This window comes from Amblyomma mixtum, chromosome 2 (genome assembly GCF_055824585.1).
Source record: "Amblyomma mixtum isolate Tamu chromosome 2, ASM5582458v1, whole genome shotgun sequence".
NCBI classification, from domain to species: Eukaryota; Metazoa; Arthropoda; class Arachnida; order Ixodida; family Ixodidae; genus Amblyomma; species Amblyomma mixtum.
In genome coordinates this window covers 147249901-147268527 of record NC_143013.1, presented here as the reverse complement: position 1 = coordinate 147268527, position 18627 = coordinate 147249901, and the positions used below count along the sequence as shown (strand labels likewise).

General features: G+C 45.0%; 1 long non-coding RNA gene across 1 annotated transcript; it reads left to right on the top strand.

Annotated features, from left to right (window-relative positions):
* The first annotated feature begins 399 nt into the window (after positions 1-399).
* Positions 400-18170, top strand: LOC149361200 (uncharacterized). Its single transcript, XR_016288382.1, has 3 exons — positions 400-560; positions 14095-14162; positions 18047-18170. It is a non-coding gene; the product is annotated as an uncharacterized LOC149361200 (long non-coding RNA).
* The last annotated feature ends 457 nt before the right edge of the window (positions 18171-18627 follow it).

The following is an 18627-nucleotide window of genomic DNA, read 5'->3' as shown; positions in this document are numbered from 1 at the left end:
ACATTTCGTCTTCTTTTTTCCTGCCGCTTTCATTCAAACTTTCTTTTTATTCGACAGTTCGTACGCCGCATTGTCATTTTCCATGCGCAGTGCTTGGATCCATCTGACATTTAGGATTGTTGCTGTCAGGAAAAAAGAAGCGGGTTTCTGTGAAAATCACACGTCAAGTGAAATGCTGCTTCTGCACGTCATTGTACCCACCCGAAATGCCGCATGTTACTCTTTTGAAAGGTCACCTACTTTCGTAAACTAAACTCTAACATCTATTTTCTCTGTGTCCCTTGTCGCAGCGCATGTAGAGAAACTGTTTCATATAAGCACATCGTGATCCATTACCACTCTGCGAAAGCACAGCTTCCTTTTATGTGGAGGCAGCTACATGGTGTTGCACTTGCTGTAGAAGAGCCGTACTTGAAAGGATTAGAACGTTAGCAACCGGTTAGAAACTACGAGCTTACTCACACTGGTCCTTCTCGGCGCCGTGTCCAAAGAAGTAATGATGTTGTAATCAACTTTATTGCGCATACTTACGATCATTTATTCAGCACTTCACGTACAAGGTGAGCTTTAGAACGGGGACCTTTTTGCAATATTCTCTAGGTTGGTTAGAATGTTTCACACTGATCCGTCACAACCTTATAAAAATATTTTATGGGAATCAGTTACGCGCTGCGATATTGATCTCCGCATGCGTGCGCGGGGTTAAAACCGTTGTGATGCTCCTGAGCTTCATTTACTTGAATAATGATGGCAGTGTTGTTAGAATCATGAATGTCTGTGCACGGAATGGTGTTTTTGTCACGCACCACACACTTACTGCGCGGTCGCTTCGTTCTGTAGGACGGCAGCAATGTGCAGGTAGAAAATGCTAATTTCCGTTTAGTGGGAGAAATCAATCACTCCTAATCCTAAAAAGCGTCCCCTTATTAATTAATTAAAACAACAGTATCCATTACGCAGAACAACGCTAAAAATTGTACTCATAAGAACGGAAACATATATGAAAGCAATAAACACAAGCAAGAATTCAAAATTGCCTGCTGTTGCGCCTACGTTTCAAGGATGCACGCTTTTGATGATCAGTAGAAGCACTCGATGACGAAATGATTCATGCATGCCCACAACTTTATATCTTGAATACCTCAATTATCCCGAGACCGGTTTTTTCCTATATATTTTTCTACCACACCAATCGAACACTCAATACCGTTGTCAGAACATGTATCACCACCCATAAAACAATATAGTCCTACAATTCACTCTTCGCCGCAAGAACTATACTATGTCAGGGATTTCTCCGGGCGCCTGCGGTTTTCATTTTTCCCATCCCTTCTACTGTCGGCCCCATATTTAAATAGAACGCAGCGCAGGGCAGCGGTCTGGGCCACACCGCCGCTGTATTATCTCGCGCCACTCGCTTGCGGCCAGAGTGCCCATAGTGACCACAAACTTCGCTCTTGCACTTGCGCGGCTGCTTCTCACGCTTGATAAATTTCGAGCGTATCGGCAGTGGTCGAGCGCAACGCGCTGTGGCAGATAAATTGACTGCAGCAGTCCATCAAACCACGGCAGTCTGAAGGAACGAGGCTCCGTCTTGCTTTTTGTTGTTGTTTTATATTGCGCGCATGTTAAATTTTATTCCCTGTCGCCTAGGGCCACCGCTGCCGGACCTAGGGCAACGCTGTTCAAGGCGGCGGCTACCTTACGCGCACTTTTTCACACCGGTGCGACAACTGACGCGGCGACTTTGCTGTGGGCATTGCTTCTCTTACAGTACTACCTTTCCGGCTTTTTCTATGCAATGGCGTTAATTTTCTGTTCAGCCAGTCTTCTGAAGAATGTTTTCGATGTTACGATACATAGTCACTTATGAGAATTTCTTTACGGAATTATCGCCAAGAAGAGACTGTTAGGAAGGCGAATCGCATAAATTATTGCCAGTGAAAATTTTATACACGAATGCAGATAAAAACGTTATTCACTGTCGTAAGAGTGCCCTTAGTGCCACGAAAAGTTGCCGTCCAGACGATGACTTGTTGCCGCTGACAGCGTCGACAGTCGTAGAGCGCCGTCATTAGGTCCGGACGTCTGCGCTTGGCTTCCAACTCTTCCTTGCGGCATGCCACAGCTGATCCGCTCTGCCACCGCAAAGCCACTGTGAGGAGAAATCCTTCTTGGAGATTGCCCAAATGTTCTCGATGGGGTTCAGGTCAGCCCCCTAGGATAGCCACGGCAGCTGTAGGACTACGTAACGCTCCAGGAGGTCGCACACAGCGCGGTCTTTGTGCACGGGGCAGCGTTCGCGCTGGAAGATGTCGCAGCCATCCGAGAAGGGCCTGTCTATAGAGCGTAGGCAATCAACTGTACAGTCCGGTTTTCGCAGTTCCTCGGCCCGTTGAACGAACCCTCGATACGCACAAACGGGCCGAGGCCGCCCCTACTAATGGCTACCCAGACACTGACCGAGCAGTGGCCACCCATGAGCACGCTGCGGGCGCACTCGTGAAGATGCCGGGGCATAAAAGAGAGCAAACATCCCAACAAAAATTAACATATGTCGCGTGCCGAACTTAACCAAAGTAGAGCTAGCTCGTTCCGCTGCAGAAAAAAAGAGCTGGAGGCTATAAAAGCATGACATATACAAAATTCTGCTCTTACCTAGGCGTGGCAGGAGTGAATAATCCACTTCATACCCGCTACTGCATCTACGTAAAGTCAAACAGCAAGGGGAGGAATAAGGCTCCATGGTATTCTGAAGATTACGAAGTGTTGCAAACCATACTTCGTTTTTTAGCACTGACAAGTTAGTCCAACTTTATTCGCATTTTTTTGTTACCTCTTAGATTGAGAGGTCGTACCGGCTGTTCAACGGATAAGAACTTGAACTCAATGGCGACGTTGAGTCGCTCTTCTCTCTGGTTAGTTGGGAGGCTGCTTCTGAGCGGCAACGAACTTCATTAGACCTCCAACCTGCGCCTGATGGTGTCGCAGGAGGAACTGAGACCAAGCGTATTGCAAACCATCCTGGCCTTCAGAAAAACGCCTACAACCATGGCAGCAACAATTCATTCTCTTCAAGCGTAGTGCCCCATTGGCCACCCACTGCGCTCAGCATTGGCAATTGTGCCGTGTTCGTCTCTGTATGCTCTAATAATACGGCTCACCGCAGTTATCATCCTTCCAGTGCGGCGACAGAATTCACGCTGAGGGACATCTTCTATGCAGAGTCGTACGATGCGCCTTCTGTCCACGATTTGAGCCCTAGATGGCATCCTTGCGAAGAACGGAAGCTTATGCGACAGTTCTCGCTTTTATACGTTCTGTGGTCTCCCTTTGTACAATGGTGAACCTGGACTGAACGGTATAGGCCACGAACTTCGCGGTGCACACTGCTCTCCTGATATGATTCTGTTGGGCGAATGCACACGATGGGGTTCAAGAGGAACAATAATGCGTTATCATTCCCTCTCATCGCACACGTTTTCCACAAGGTGTGTAGTCCAACAAAGAAAGCCATATCATGGAGTACATGGTTAAGATGAGCATTATGTGGGAAAAAGTGGGTCCAGGTGAAAAATATTATCTGTTCTCTCAGCGGGCCGTCTGTGGGATCCATCAGAAACTAAACTATCGAGCAGTGCTTTATCAACTACAAAGATGCGGTTTTGTTTTCGGGTGCTCCAAAGAACTACACAGTGCAGAATTCGTTTCAAATTCCCAAGGTCTGCGATGCCCAGGCCCACCAGTACATCTGATTCTATTCTATACATATACATATTCTATGTATCATATTATATAAAATATATAAAATCAGAAAGCCCGCGCTAAAAGAGTCAGGCAACAGATAGCTGGGAGACGCTAGCCCAGCAAGCACCTTTGTTCTTTGTTTCCCTCCTTGCTTCCTGAGTGATCATCGTCAAGTCTGCTACACTGTCCCCTTTCACGGGAGAAGCCCTCTGGGGAGTCGGCTATTGCCATGAAGCTGGAAGAATTTCAACCGGGCAACGTGAGCAACTCCCGTTTTTGCGGACGTTTGCCACTTGCTGTAAGACGAAAAATTTGGTAATTCGGGTTTTTATTCATTTTATATTGTCAATCCCGTCAAGGATCGTAGCGGGGAAGCCATTACAAAATTCAAAGAGATACAAATATAGCAATGACAATTAATGAAAGTGCATATCAAAATATTACACAAAATTATACATCAGCAGATGTGAATAGAAGTTAAACTAGAATGAATAGCGTGTGACAAGAATTTGGCAGACAATAGGACAGAATAGAAACACAAAAGAGAGGAACAAATGCGCAATGATAAAAGAACACAATAATTACTGAGGCGTAAGTAGTTCAGTTTCAAAAGAGTGATAAAAGCATTTAATGTTAGACTATTAACAATGGATGTGTTGAAGGTGTTCCATTCTCGTATAGCACGAGGAAAAATCGAATATTTCAAAGAGTCAATATGGAATGAAAACTCGTTTAATGCGTGCATGTGGTTATTGTATGTGTGTACGGGGTGCATATTTGTGTGTAAAGGTAAGGGTAACGGAGTGGATTCCAAGAGAAGGCAAACGTAGCAGGGGGTGGCGGAAAGTTAGGTGGGTGGATGAAATTAAGAAGTTAGCAGGGATACGGTGGCCGCAATTGGCAAAGGACAGGGTTAAATGGAGAGATATGGGAAAGGACTTTGCCCTGCAGTTTGCGTATTGAGGCCGATGATGATGATGATAATGTGGTTATTACGTGTTTGTTGCGTTTGTGATTGATATCCACTTTTAAGCGTCAACTTTAATTTATTGTGTATAAGTTGGTACATGGTTTCAAGGCGCACTAGTCTTGCTCTGTTTTGAAAGGTTATTAGGCCTGCGTGCTTGAGTAGTTCTGTTGGCGAGTGTGTGAACCTGTGTTTGTTAAATATACATCTGACCACCTTCCTCTGCACTCCTCCATATCTTTAACCAGCTTGTTAGTGAAAGGAAACCAAAAAGTATTATCATACTCGAGAAGTAGCCTGACAAATGTTTTATACGCAAGTAGCTTTGTTTCAGATGTTGCTATTTTGGGGAGTCTGTTAATAAAAATATAACTGTCTTAAGGCGGTTGATGTGACATTGTTGACCTGATAATCCCATCTGAGGTCAGAGGTCGGTGTTGTGCCTAAATATATTATTCGCCGACCGATGCAAGAGGTATGTTGTTTAATGTGTACTGAAACATTTATCGATGTTTCTTTCTGGTTACGGATAAAGTAACTGATCTTTTAACATTAATATTCATCTTCCATTCTTCGCACCACTTTGTGACTGCGGTTAAAGCGTTATTGAAAGCTATATGATCACTGACAGTGTTAATTTCCTGGTAAAGTGCACAGTCGTCGGCAAAAGATTAGTGTTGTGAGAAGTACTCGCCAGTTAGTTGTTTCTACCAATCAAAAAATAATACTGGGGCTAGACCGCTTCGTTGTGGCACACCGGATGTTACATTGACTGTTGCGGACTTCTCACTGTTAATTTTGGCGAACTGAGTAATCAATAATCCAGACTACAATGCGGCCGGCTTCTAAGGTTGCTTCAAGCTTCGTAATAAGTTTACTGTGTGATACGCGGTCGAAATATTTCGAAAAGTCTGAGAAAACGAGTTCAATTTGTTTCTGCTGCGTGACTGTGGAGAGTCCTTTTCGAAAGCCGTGCTGAAAAGGGGTTATTTGGTTTTCTCCTAAATAGGCTATGTATTTTAAGATAATGTGCTCGAGTAGCTTGCATACATTGCTCGTTAGTGAAATTGGTCTCAAGTTGGATGGGTCTGACTTGCTTCCTGTTTTGTGCATTGGTGCTATTTTAGTTGTTTTTTTCGTTCTTTAGGTAGGGTTTGGGATGACAAGGACATGTTAAAGAGTATTGCTAATAATTTTGTTACCATTCGGCATGCGTGCACAAAAATATGTTGAACATGTTGTCAGGCCCTCATCCTTTCTTTGTGTTCAGATTTAGTACAATATTTAAGTCTCCTGATTCAGCTACAGTAAGCGTCCTAGATAATTTCCTGCGAAAGAGCTAGTACGAGGCGTATTTCCGTTGTCTTTGGTGGAAATTGAACAAAGATAGTTATTCAGTTTGACTGCAACATTTGGCTTTTCCTCTGGACTCGCTAGGTTTTTGTTCGGGAATATACGGTTTAGGTGACGCGAGATCATTTCGGGAGCATCCTTCAAGAAACGAGTCAGCCTATTTGTAAAGTAAAATGTGTTACCTGTTTTTATTTGAGATCTCAAATCATTGATAGCCACAGTTAATTTTGCAACTGTTCTCTCTGATAGATGGCGTTTCTGCGTTTTTTTCAGTCGTCGAACCTTTCGCTTCGCATGTGTTGCGGTTCGAGTCACCCATTAATTATGATTACGTATTTTCTTAGTTTTCGTAGGTACATATTTAGAAACTCAGTATCACACAAAATTTTTGAACCTCTGCCATAATGTTTCTATGTCAGTATTTATGTCATATGAGAGTTGTTCGAAAAATGTTAGTTCTTGTGATAAAGCATGTATGGCAGTGTCGTCGGCTCGGCTATAGTCTGGATACGCTATTGTTGATCGCAAACAAGGTCCACGATAGTGATGCGGGACAGTGAATATTACTACTTTTGGTCAGACAGGCCGTTTAAAATTTCCGTGTTTGTTTCTTGATAGGGGAAATGGCTACTCAGGAAAACTAAATCTGGAATGGTTTAGGGCGGTTTAACGTCCCAAAGCTACACAGCCTGTGAGGGACGCTGTAGGGAAGGGGTCCGGAAATTTCGACCACCTGTGGTTCTTTGACACAAGCACTGACATCGCACAGTACACGGGCCTCTAGAATGTTAGAGCTGTCCTCGTACGCGGGTGGTTCTCTTCCGATTTGTGATTTAAAAGAAAGCATTAAATCAAAGAACATCAGAGCAAGGTGAATTATGCAGCAATGTGTTCCAGTTAATATCAAGAAGATTGAAATCACCTAAAAGTATTCGTTCGGCCCTTTTAACACGACGTTGCGCATACGAATACAATGAATGAGTTACCCCCGGATCGCAACAAGGACTAAGATAAGCGCAACCCACAACGATGGCAGAATCAGAAAGGCACAGTTTGCAAAAAATTCCTTCTACCCCTCCAACATCAGGTGACGAAACGACCTGTGCATCTTTTCTTATCACAAGTGCAACGCCTCCGCCACGTGTCGACCTGTCCTTGCATGCTAAGGAGTAGTTTGCGGGGATCACTTCAAAGTCTGATATCTTTTATTAGCCAAGTTTCTGTTGTAGGCATGAAGTCTAGCTCGGAACCCATTAATAATGATTCCAGGAGATCAAGCTTACTCATTATACTACGCGCACTAATATTCATGATTGTTACTTGGGACTTTGTGGACGGCACGAGCGTAGGGCCCCTGTACCTGTGTTCTGTATTTTGTTTTGTCTCGGTCGGTGAAGATGTGCCTATGGGAGGAACAACTGCAGACGCGTCACTTTTTCCGTTGTCCCAAAAATAGAATTCACCGCTTATGTTTACTTTGTCGCAAACCAGCGACATTTTTTCGCCGTAATCCTTACTTGCTTTCCCGTATTTTCATAGCTTTTTCCTGATGTCGCGAACATTAGGCGAAAAATCTTCACTGATGGTAAAGTCGGTGCCCCTTAGATTGCGGCAGTTGCGCAAAATGTTCGTTTTGTCCCTTGAATATAGAAGCATTAGTATTGCAGGCCTTGTTTTGTTTTCTACTGGTCTACCTAGTCTGTGGATGCGTTCTATTGCGACTTCCAAGGAATCCTTGACAACTTTTTCATTCACAGAGCGCTCCAGCTAGTTGCTATTTTCTTCTTCTTCTTCAGGCATGCCATAAATTATAAGATTCAATCTTCTGGAGCAATTTTCGAGATTGTCCAGCTTTAATTCCAGAGACAATACGACCTCCTGAATATTTGCGACCCGTTCGGTACATGAGGAAAGCTTGTCTTCAAGGAGAGTAGGTCGTTTTAGTTTGTTGTCGATTGATGTTAACTTTTCTTCTTTTTTTTGTTTTTATGTGATGTGCTATCTGCTGCGGCTGATGGGAAAGTTCTGCCATATTTGATCCAGGATTACCTGCAAGCATAACAATTTCATTATACGGGACACTTCGCACACTATCGAGAAGCATTGCAGGGCATGGCAGCACAACAAGGCAACGCTCCCTAGAGCTAAAACCTTTCCCAAAACGCTTTCTCCTAGCTGCCGTGCCCTTTCTGCTGGGAGAATGTAAATGATATGACGATGGTGGCCCTCGTAGCGAGTTGTAGGGCGGTCTTGAGCGTCCTCTGGCGGGGAATACGGAGCGCCTGTTCATCCCAGCAGAGTATCTGCTATGCGTGTATCGTCGTCGCTTTAGAATGGTGTTGAGGGCGTAGCCTGTTGTTTCACGTCTGGAAGCTGTGACTGCGTATATGACGATGCGTATAACGCCTTATCAGTTTTTGTGACTGGAGGCAACGTACATAGAAAGCATATAGGTGATTATTTGGTTGGTGCGCTCTCTTAGCCTATTTGTTTGAGGATACTAATGGGCTGAATGCCTGGAAGAGGATGCGCACAAGCGCAGGAGTTCCTCTATAACCTCGGCTGTGAACTGGCACCATCTGTCACCGAACACATTTCACGCGGGTCGATGTCGCTGCATGACAGAATCCAGCATGTAAATGATCGCTTGGTACGCCGTAACCGCAGAAAGAGCAGCCATTTCACTATAACAAGATAGATTGTCCACGCAGACGACGGTTCAGGGGCCTCCATCGTGCGACTTCGGGAGAGGGACATACATACATAATTTGAACGAACAAACGTAGCGTTTAAACAGGACACAGAAAGATGAGGACAGGACGGGGCTACATGTAGCCCCGTCCTGTCCTCATCTTTCTGTGTCTTGTTTAAACGCTACGTTTGTTCGTTCAGATTATGTATGACAAACTGGCCCCACAGTGTACTCTGTTGGACATACATACCTCTTCCGACTTTCTCAAAAGGCCGTTTGGAGGCGCGACAATGAGAAGCATACCAGGAGCTGAACCAATTGGAAGTTTGTGACTGACACTGGGCACATCTGACATGTACAGTCTTTGTCAAAAGTAACCAGGCTGCATGGTTTGCTTCTAGCTCGTACAGTGAAGCCCTTACAGCTTCCCTGAAGCTTAATTAGTCGTTAAAGGTAAGGACTGAGGGTCTTCTTACCATCCAGCATCTTTTGATCCTTAGGAAAGTCCCAAGGGCTCCACTATACAAGCTAGAAGCAAACCATGCAGCCTGGTTACTTTTGACAAAGACGGTACTTCTAATTTGTTTCGCCCATCCGCGGCCAGTAGAAACGCTTCTCAGTGCGGTGCAGGGTGCTCGCAGATCCCTAGTGTCCAGCAGTTGGGCCGTCGAGCATGACGCGCAAAATAGAGGAACGGAGGCTCTCGACGACAACCAGTAGAAAGCAGAGACCGCTTGCCCCAGTAGGTCTAACAGCAAAAAGACCATCACGTGGGTGAAAAGTGCTGACAGCAGTAGTGTGCTGCTCAGCATTAAGAAATAGCTAAAGGCGCCGATATTTGTGTTTTTTCACTTTGGAAGGTGCCAGCATCGGGAAATTCAGGTGAAAGAGAAGCAGTGCAATGGTCGGAATCGTCAGCATCACATTCCGTCGTAGCAAGGGGCAACAGAGCGAGGGAGACGGCGGCAGTTTTCGTCGACAACTATTGTACGAAATGGTGTAGTCGTGCTCTTGTAGTCGATTGGCCAGCGTGCAAGACGTGCGCATAGATCACACAGAGTGAAAAGCCAACATAGGCATGGGTGATCGCTTATACCTCTGAAAGGCGATCCAAACAGGTAGCGGTGAAATTGCTGCACGGCAAAAATAGTCGCAAGGTATTCCTCCTCGGTAATTGTGAAATTGCGTACAGCCTTGCTTAGAGACCGACCAGCGGAAGCAATAACTCGACCTCGCTCATTATAGCACTGAACGAGCAGAGCGCAGATCCAAAATTACTTGCACCCGCATGCAGCTAAATTGGGGCTACATATTGCACTAAATATTCCCACAGGGCACAACGATCCACTGCTCACACCACGAAAACCAGCGCATCGATGCCAAAGAAATATTACTTGGCGTCATAGGCTCTTGAACGCTAACCGCATGACCGAAGCAGCTGCCCTTGTGTCCACTGACGCCATGGTTGAAGCACTATCAACAAACACATGAATGCACTTTTTCGACATAACGTAAGGACGAATTTTTGTGAGCAGCGAAAAGTGTCCGGTGACCTCACGTCCATTGGCCGAACTGACTAGCTTTCAATACACTGTAGCGCAGCAAAAGACGAGGACACAAGAGACGAGAGACGAACACCACGAGCGCTACCCCTCAAGCTACCCCTCAAGCGTGTCGAGTCTTTTATCAAGGAACAGGACCTGGTCGTGCTGCCTGCTGACAAAGGAGGTGGCTTTCCATTTCTCTCCTGTGAACTTTACAAGTCCAAGGATGACGAAGCCGTGTCTTCTGTATTTAACTGCCGCAACGAAGTAATGATGTCAAAAGTAAAAGCTAAAGCGAAGAAGCTATGCAACAAGTTAAACCTTACCAAGCTGGCTAAAGAAGTAGGCGATGCACGAAAAGATTTTTTAGACGCGTTTTTCAGCGCAAAAACCCATAAACCGGAAAAACCATTCAGGGTGATCATTTCTGAAACTGGCAGATGGCAAAAAACGGTTTGGATGTACTTACAAAGCAAACTTAACCTTTTACCGCTTGACGACCCCTTTATGGTTAAGAAATCTGACGAAATTTTAAACTTTGTTCGGTCGCGCTCTGATGACAGCTTGCTTGCATTTTCTGTGGATGTTAAGGACCTATATTACTCGCTATCGAACGACAAGGTGCTGTGCTGTGTAGAGGAGTGCATAGATGAATTCGGGTGTGTTGCTTTCCAGAAATTTTAGCTATTTACTTACAGTCAACGTTCATTAACTGGGAAGGAAAACCCTACCTTCAGAAAGAAGGGATATGCATCGGGTCGTGCATAGCGCCGATTCTGAGTAATCTGTTTTTATCAAAACTTGACAAGGCTGTTTCCAGCCACCTAGACAGCTTGGACGTGATCAAGGTCTTTAGATTTGTTGATGACTTTTTTATTCTTGTTAAGTGTGACCACGGCTCACTTGAGTCAAAGGCTCATAGCATTTTAACTATCATGAGAGAACATTTTAAACCGCTTGTTTTAATATGCGAATTGCCCATCGATAACTCCATTAGATTTTTAGATACTAACTTCACCTTTCACGCTCATCACATATGCTGGGCCTACCAGCCGCGAAGCAACAAGCCGATGCTGCCATATCACTCCGCTCATTCAAAACTGGTAAAAAGAGGTATTGTCAATTTATGTTTTCAAAATGCACTCCAGAAATCTCGTCCGCACATGATAACCGATAGTTTTCAAGAGCAGTCCAAGAGGCTGACCAATGCTGGATACCCCTCCCATGTTCAAGTTTCTGTTGCCGGTAAACTTGTTAAGAGAATGAAACCAGAAAATCAATGTAACCCAAACCCGGTTCCTCGTAAACGGAAAAACCTTGTTGTATTACCTTATCTACACAAGATTTCCCACAATTTAAAAAGAATTGGTCAACGAGCGAATGCGACCGTCGTGTTCTCGGCGCCGAAAAAACTTGCAACGTTGTGCAAACTGGGAAAAACCAACACCAACAAAGCGCGGGGATGCGCAACTAGGCACCAGAAGCCCTACGTCACGTGCGATGAAGGTGTTGTATATCAAATTCCCTTGTCATGCGGGAAACACTATATCGGCCAGACGGGGAGATGTCTGAACGAGCGCCTAATGGAACACGCTCGCAACGTCAGAAACGGGCAAGGCGGATCGCTGGTTGACCACATTCTCGCATGCAAGTCAAAAACGTGTAAGCCTTTCTTTGATAAAAGTCTGGTAATAGGAAAAAGTAGAGAAAGGTTAACGTGCGAAATCATTGAAGCCGAAAAGATAAATAGGTCAGGATGCTCGTGTGTAAGCACACCTTCCATTCTCCTCTCAGATAAAGAGCTCGTTTTTCTAAGGAATTGATACTGTTCGCATGTGTGATTACTGTTTTCAGATGTATAAATGTGATGCTTCAGGAGAATAAAATTTGTTGGAAGTTAGCGCTCGTGGTGTTCGTCTCTCGTCTCCTGTATCCTCGTCTTTTGCTGCGCTACAGTGTACTGGAACTGTTTGTTCCAGTAGCTGTTTGTTTTATGTTTTTTTGAAAGTGATGTATAAATTGCGTGTTTCAGCAATAAACCCCAGTTTCGAGTTAGCGTTTGTCTACGTCGTTCCGTTTCTGTACCTCCTCTTCTTTATCCGCCATTTTGCACCATAACCTTTATCCAACTTGCCCAATTTTCCCGTTTGCTTAATAAAAAGGGTACAATCACCCCCGGCTGAAGGCGAAGCCATCAAGGCGAGTCAGGGAGACGACAACACACACGGAGGAAGACAACAACACACACGGGTCATAGTACGGCTAGGGTCCCTAGAAATACTTGCAAGTATTTCTAGGGACCCTAGTACGGCTTCAGGCGGCACACATGTACAGTCTCGCTGTGGCGTCTTCGTAGGTCCATCGCGGTTGTCATTATATCTACAGTGCAGCTGACCCGCTGCACCACTGCCCCAGGAGGGCTATCGGGACCCCAAGGGTGCTATAACGTTAAGCAGAGAATGACCTGCTGTATCTGTAGGAATTGGCCCGCTACGCTGTAATGCCATACACTTAAGGCGAAGCGTAAGTGTCCCCTCCATTTTTCCGCTCCGGTGGCGTGATCTGGTTACATCACCACCACCAACACCGATGTCGCTCCAACCACAAACGAATCGCTAACAGCCGCGTCGGAATACAAAAACAAGCTCACAGTATTGACGGAATACGATGTCGGGGAAGCTCTAACGCGATTGGTTAATATGTGCAATAATTAAAATAGCCTCTATTTATATAAGAGACACTGAAGCGTAGTACAGAAAAACATATCCGTCAGACTCACAAAGGAGACAACCATCGATATACCGCGTGCTTCAGTGAACAATTTCAGAAATTTCCATAAATCAGCTTTTTAAGGCAAAAATATGGCTTTTTCGGCATACTATTGCCAGTGTTGGCGGACACCAGAAAACCGGTGAATCGTCTTAGGTAGCAAGCTGGTTAACTAAATTTTAATAATTAACTTTTTAACTAGAAGAGTTAGGCACCTAGTTGTATTTGGGGGTATGTAGTCGGTCGTTAATAATAGCCATACCAGTTTTTAGAATTTCGAACACGCAATCACCCTCACCGATCTGGCTCGGCAAAGTTTGACTGCATCGTGCGAAAATGCATGCGCTTTTGAAGGCATGCAGGAAAAGCAACTCCACGAGTACACATACCTAGTCAAAACAAAACCAAAATTTGTCGAGCCACAGCGCCAAGGATAATCGCGCTTTTGAAATTCTAAAACTGAGATGGCTATTACTAACGACCGGCTACAGATCTTTAATTGCAACCAGGCGCTTAACTCAAATACTTAAAAAGTGAATTAGAAATTAGCTAACCAACTTACTTACTAGTTAGGATGATTCACCGGTGTTCAGGTGTCCGCCACACCTGGAAATACCATGCCGCAAAAGCCATAATTTTACCCTAAAGCGCCTATTTTTGATAATTTTTAAATTGTTCGCTGAGACACACGGTATACGGTGAGATGCGGGTTGCGCTGAGGCATGGCAGATCAAGCTCACAGGCATATTGCACTACCCTGGATGTAATTCTGGTGCTGATTATTATTTTGATATGCGATATGAACCGGACATTACACGGAGCTTATTAAATATTCCTGGCAAAAACAAGCAGGAACGGGTAATTTGGAAAGTTTGCAAAGGGATTAATTATTCGTCCTGTATTTGTTCGTATTCTGTGTAGCACTATTACTCCTACACATGTTTGTTTATTTTTAACCATAAGTGAATAGCGGTCTCTTTTCACCTAAGTCATTTTTCTAATCTCATTCATGCGGCCTACAGGAGATCAGACCCTTAATTCCCTGGCCGTGACGTCGTGCCCTAGAAAATTGGTGCCAGTGAACAGCAAGGTGAGTGTTGAAGCTTGCGCATACTTATTACATTATCCTATGCATATTGTATCACTGACAATTATCTCATGAAAACAGGATGTTCACATATATTTTGCGGTAAGCCGCCGCGGTGTCTCAGTGCTTGTGGCGTTCAGCTGCTGACCCAAAAGACGCGGGTTCGATCCCAGCCCGGCGGTCCAATTTCGATGGAGGCGAAATTCTAGAGGCCCTTGTACTGTGCGATGTCAGTGCACGTTAAAGAACCCATGGTAGTCAAAATTTCCGGAGTCCTTCACCACGGCGTCCCTAATAGCCTAAGTCGCTTTTGGAGGTTAAACCCCATAAATTAAACGAAATCATATTTTGCGATATGAACGTGTCCTGACATTTTAAAACATGCAGGCTTGTGTCCTTATTGCCTTCAATGTGTATGTGGCATCAAAGAGAGCAAATTGTGCGGACGAATAAAATCGAAGCGTACAAAGCAGCTATGCCAGAAATCTGGCTGATTCAATGAAATGAATATTTCTGTTCTTTTGGCGCTTCATCAGTATTAGTTAATAATTTTGGATTGTTTAGTTATTTAAAGTATGCTAGGTCCTTTTGGAGGGCTTGTTGCTCAAGCATCCTGTATCGAACAGCGCGGTCACAGACAAGCACTAGAGACGAGGAAACCGAACACAGTGACCCCAGACTTTCTCCAACGCGCGATCTGCTGATCCAATCCGGTTTTTTGCTCATACTGCGCAGCTTGGCCAGCGCTGCGCATGCGCAGAACCCAGGATCGCGCGTCGGCTAAGATCAGGTGTGCTGTGTACGTCTGTTTCCTCGTCTGTTATTCTTTTATGTGCTCCCGCTGCTCGATTCAGTATAATTAAAACCAGTCGCAAAAAACCAGTGCAGCGGCATGAAGAATAGATCTCGACTGTTGACAAGAACGAACAGCCACAGGAAAAAGTTTTTAAAAGACTGAATATACTATAGACTACTGCCCGGTTGCAACACCCGACGAGAGCAGTGATGTCCTTCCGCTTCCTACCCAAACTCTGCTAGTCATTCTCCCTTCCTCTTGTTCTCCTTCTCTTCTTCTTCATCTTCTGCCCTCTCTTGTGTCTTGACTTGTATGTTATTCTTCGTTTCTTCTTTGTCTTTGTATCTTTCGCGACCTCGCTTCGCTTTTATTTTAGTTTTCACTATCAGATGTCTTTGCTTGATACTTAGCTATCTCTTACATCTCTTGCAAACATGGCGATTACAGGCAAAAACATTATGATCCGATTCAATCATCCTGTCCTGTATCGTTACAGACGGCATGGTTAAACAGCACTGACCCACAATGTCCCCCCACTGGGCGAGCGGTTCAGCCCCGGGCGGAAACACGCACCTCCTCCTGGCACTGTTCCTTCTTGTCATTAGCGATTGCTACGAGTCACACCAAGACACATATCCTCATCATTCATCTCACCCCTCGTTAGAATTATCGGGTGTTTTTCCGTGATGAATTTATCTTCCTAAAAGACGCGTATTTTTTCATAAATGGTACCAGAATGTCGTTTAATGCTCTCGCTGCCACTTGTCAGTAAAGCGAAAAAAAAAAATACTTTGCTCTGGCCTTATAGGACTTAAACCGGACACCGAGTTCCAGAAAGCACACGCCAAGCAGTACTCGCCAGATACGAGCAACGACAGTCCGCTTATGACGAGCCTGACTAGTCCAAGTCCGCTCGGGGTAAAGAATCTTTTACAGATATTCGTGACCACCGGCCTTCTTCGGCTCTTCTAATCTGCTGGACGCTGGAAGAAACGTTTCAGACAAGCATAGAAATTCAGGTCAAACTTTATTGAACCGATTCAATCGTCGGATCCTCAGTCGGATCCTCAGCCGTTACGGACTACAGGATTAAAGAGAACTAGCGCACATTGTCCACCAATCGGCTCCGTGGTTTATCGCTAAAGCGGCATACCCGCCCCCTTGCAATGTTTCCTACTGCCATCAGTGGTAGCCGCTAATCACTGCCCGACGCACATCCCCATTTTTCTCTTCGCCGTGGCCACCACTGCTGGGCACCAAGCATTGTGTTCCACTGACAATAAAGCATTTGCCCAAAATATCAGTCAATGCCGCTGTCCCTACAGCACTCCCCGCAAGTAACCATGCCGGTGCCGCACGACGCGGTGTCCGTCTCCGACTACGGGAGTTGCGAAGCACGCAATCGCCAGAGAACAGCACAGCAGAAAACTCAACCGAACTGCAGACAGTAGACTCGTGTTATCGCCTCAGCGAGGGAAACGGTGAAGCAACGCGCTGCGCGAGAGTCACGCTAATCCTTTTTCTTTACCGCCACCCTTAATTTCCCAACACCATGATGCGTAGCTATCCAATTCAGAATTGGTTTGGTTTATGGGGTTTAACGTCCCAAAGCGACTAAGGCTATGAGAGACGCTCAGAATTACTTCAACATTTGAGATTAGCAACGGAAGTACACGCACAAAAATCTAAACAGGGAGCAAGGGCTATTCTTAAGGAAGTCGCAATGAAATACTTATAGAAACCCAGTCAAATTCAGGTATACGTTTCCAAATTCATACTATCTGCATTGCGCCTTCTGCGCTGGAATGGCAAATTTATACCACATACCAGGAATTTCATATTTGGAATGGTCATTTCCGTGCTTGCACGCCCTGATGACACGCTCGGCTGACAGGTCCTGTACACGTCACTCATGAGACAAGAATTGCTTTCGCATTAATAAATTTCTTGTTCATGCCTGACAGCGTCTACACTGAAACCAGCCAACAGAACAATTATACCTTGACTGCGATTGGAAATAGATCACACAGTAGCTTGAATCTCCAAGCCACTTCGACCTACGTTCAATAAGCACAGGTGCTCTACTTATGCGTATGGCACCGCACGGCATACCGCAGCAGAACACCTGCGTGGAGGCCGAGTGTCGAAACACCCGCTTTTTTCAGACGTAATGTTTCGCTATTTTCAGTGTACAGCACGTTGCAGTGGTCGCTGGACACTTAGACAACTCATTTCCTTGCCGCTCTTTTTCCTTTTTTCCCCTTTGTTCCCCTCCCCAAGTGTAGGGTAGCAAACTGGGCATCGCCTGGTTAACCTCCCTGCCTTTCCGTCCTTTTCTCTCTCTCTCAGCACGTTTACAGCAGTTAGCCTTTAAAATCCGGTGACGCATAAGTGAAAAAACTATTTGGGATTTTCGAGGGAATGTGTAAATTATATTCAGCTAATAACAATACTCTACGTTAGGCCTTAGTTCTCTTCCTAGAAGTAACGAGTCATTATCCTCCATGTGTCTTAAATTATGAGTTGTTACTGAATCGAGACGTCCTAACTAGCACAAAAAATACTTACATATGCGACAAGACGCACGCTAGACTTGAAATTGAATTTTACTACGGGATCGAAGCATTTAATGCTCATTTTTTTGTTCTTGCGCCGTTGTTGCCCCCTATTAGCTGGAGCCGCGTAATAGAATGATAATGAAGACAAAATAAAAAAGCACGTGACTGAGGCTAACAGTACGTCATGCGAACATAAGCAAACCTGATGAAAGCCGACATTAAAAATACAGCGCCATATCATGAGTGATGGATAGAAGACATAAATTCGGGCCAAAGAAAAGAAAACAAAAGAGATAAAAACCGCGAGAGACCCTAAAGGCCCCGAAATTATGATGTGATAGTACGATTTAATTAAAAATGCATAAAACCTGACATGCATAATGTCAATGACAATGTCAAACACTGACATGCATAAAAACTTAAAATCAGTGAAAGTTGTACCGAATGAATATAAAGTTTGTGTGATGTCATAGAACTGGCACGCGTTGATTCCAAACCCTACATAATACACTCTCGAACTTCTTTCGACGCAGCTGAATGCAAGCGAGGCCTGCCTGGAATTCTGCCCAAACCGTACCATTGAGGTTAACGATGAGAGCATATGTGCCGTAAGTCTTGGATTCTCCTTCCTTTCTTGCCTTAATTGGCTTTCATGCTCAATAATTGTTTCTCCTTCACACCGTCACAAGCTGATTTTTATAGTATATACACTGCGACGACGAAGACGTACCGGGGCACGTAGAAGGAGGACTCAGCTCGCGTTTTGGGATTCCACACTTCGGGAACGCTGAGGGCCACCGTTGGGGTGGTATGTCTGGACTCTTACCGTAGCATTGGGTTAACAGGAGTCGGATTAGGTCTGAGCAGACACCAATGTGCGGACTCTGCTACTGACGGAAGAGTTTTTATTTCCTCTTGATCCTTAAAGTGGCGGGATTTTTGAAAGTGAAAGCTCTTTCCCCAAGTCACCTACCAAAGAAGGCAGAGCAACCAGCCGGGGGTTAGCTTGTGCTCACTCAGAGAAAATCGGTGGGTGACCAGCGGTAGGGGGAAGAACCCCCCCCCCCCTCCCCCCCGTTCTCCTGAAGCCGAGGCAAGAGGTCCACCTCGAGGC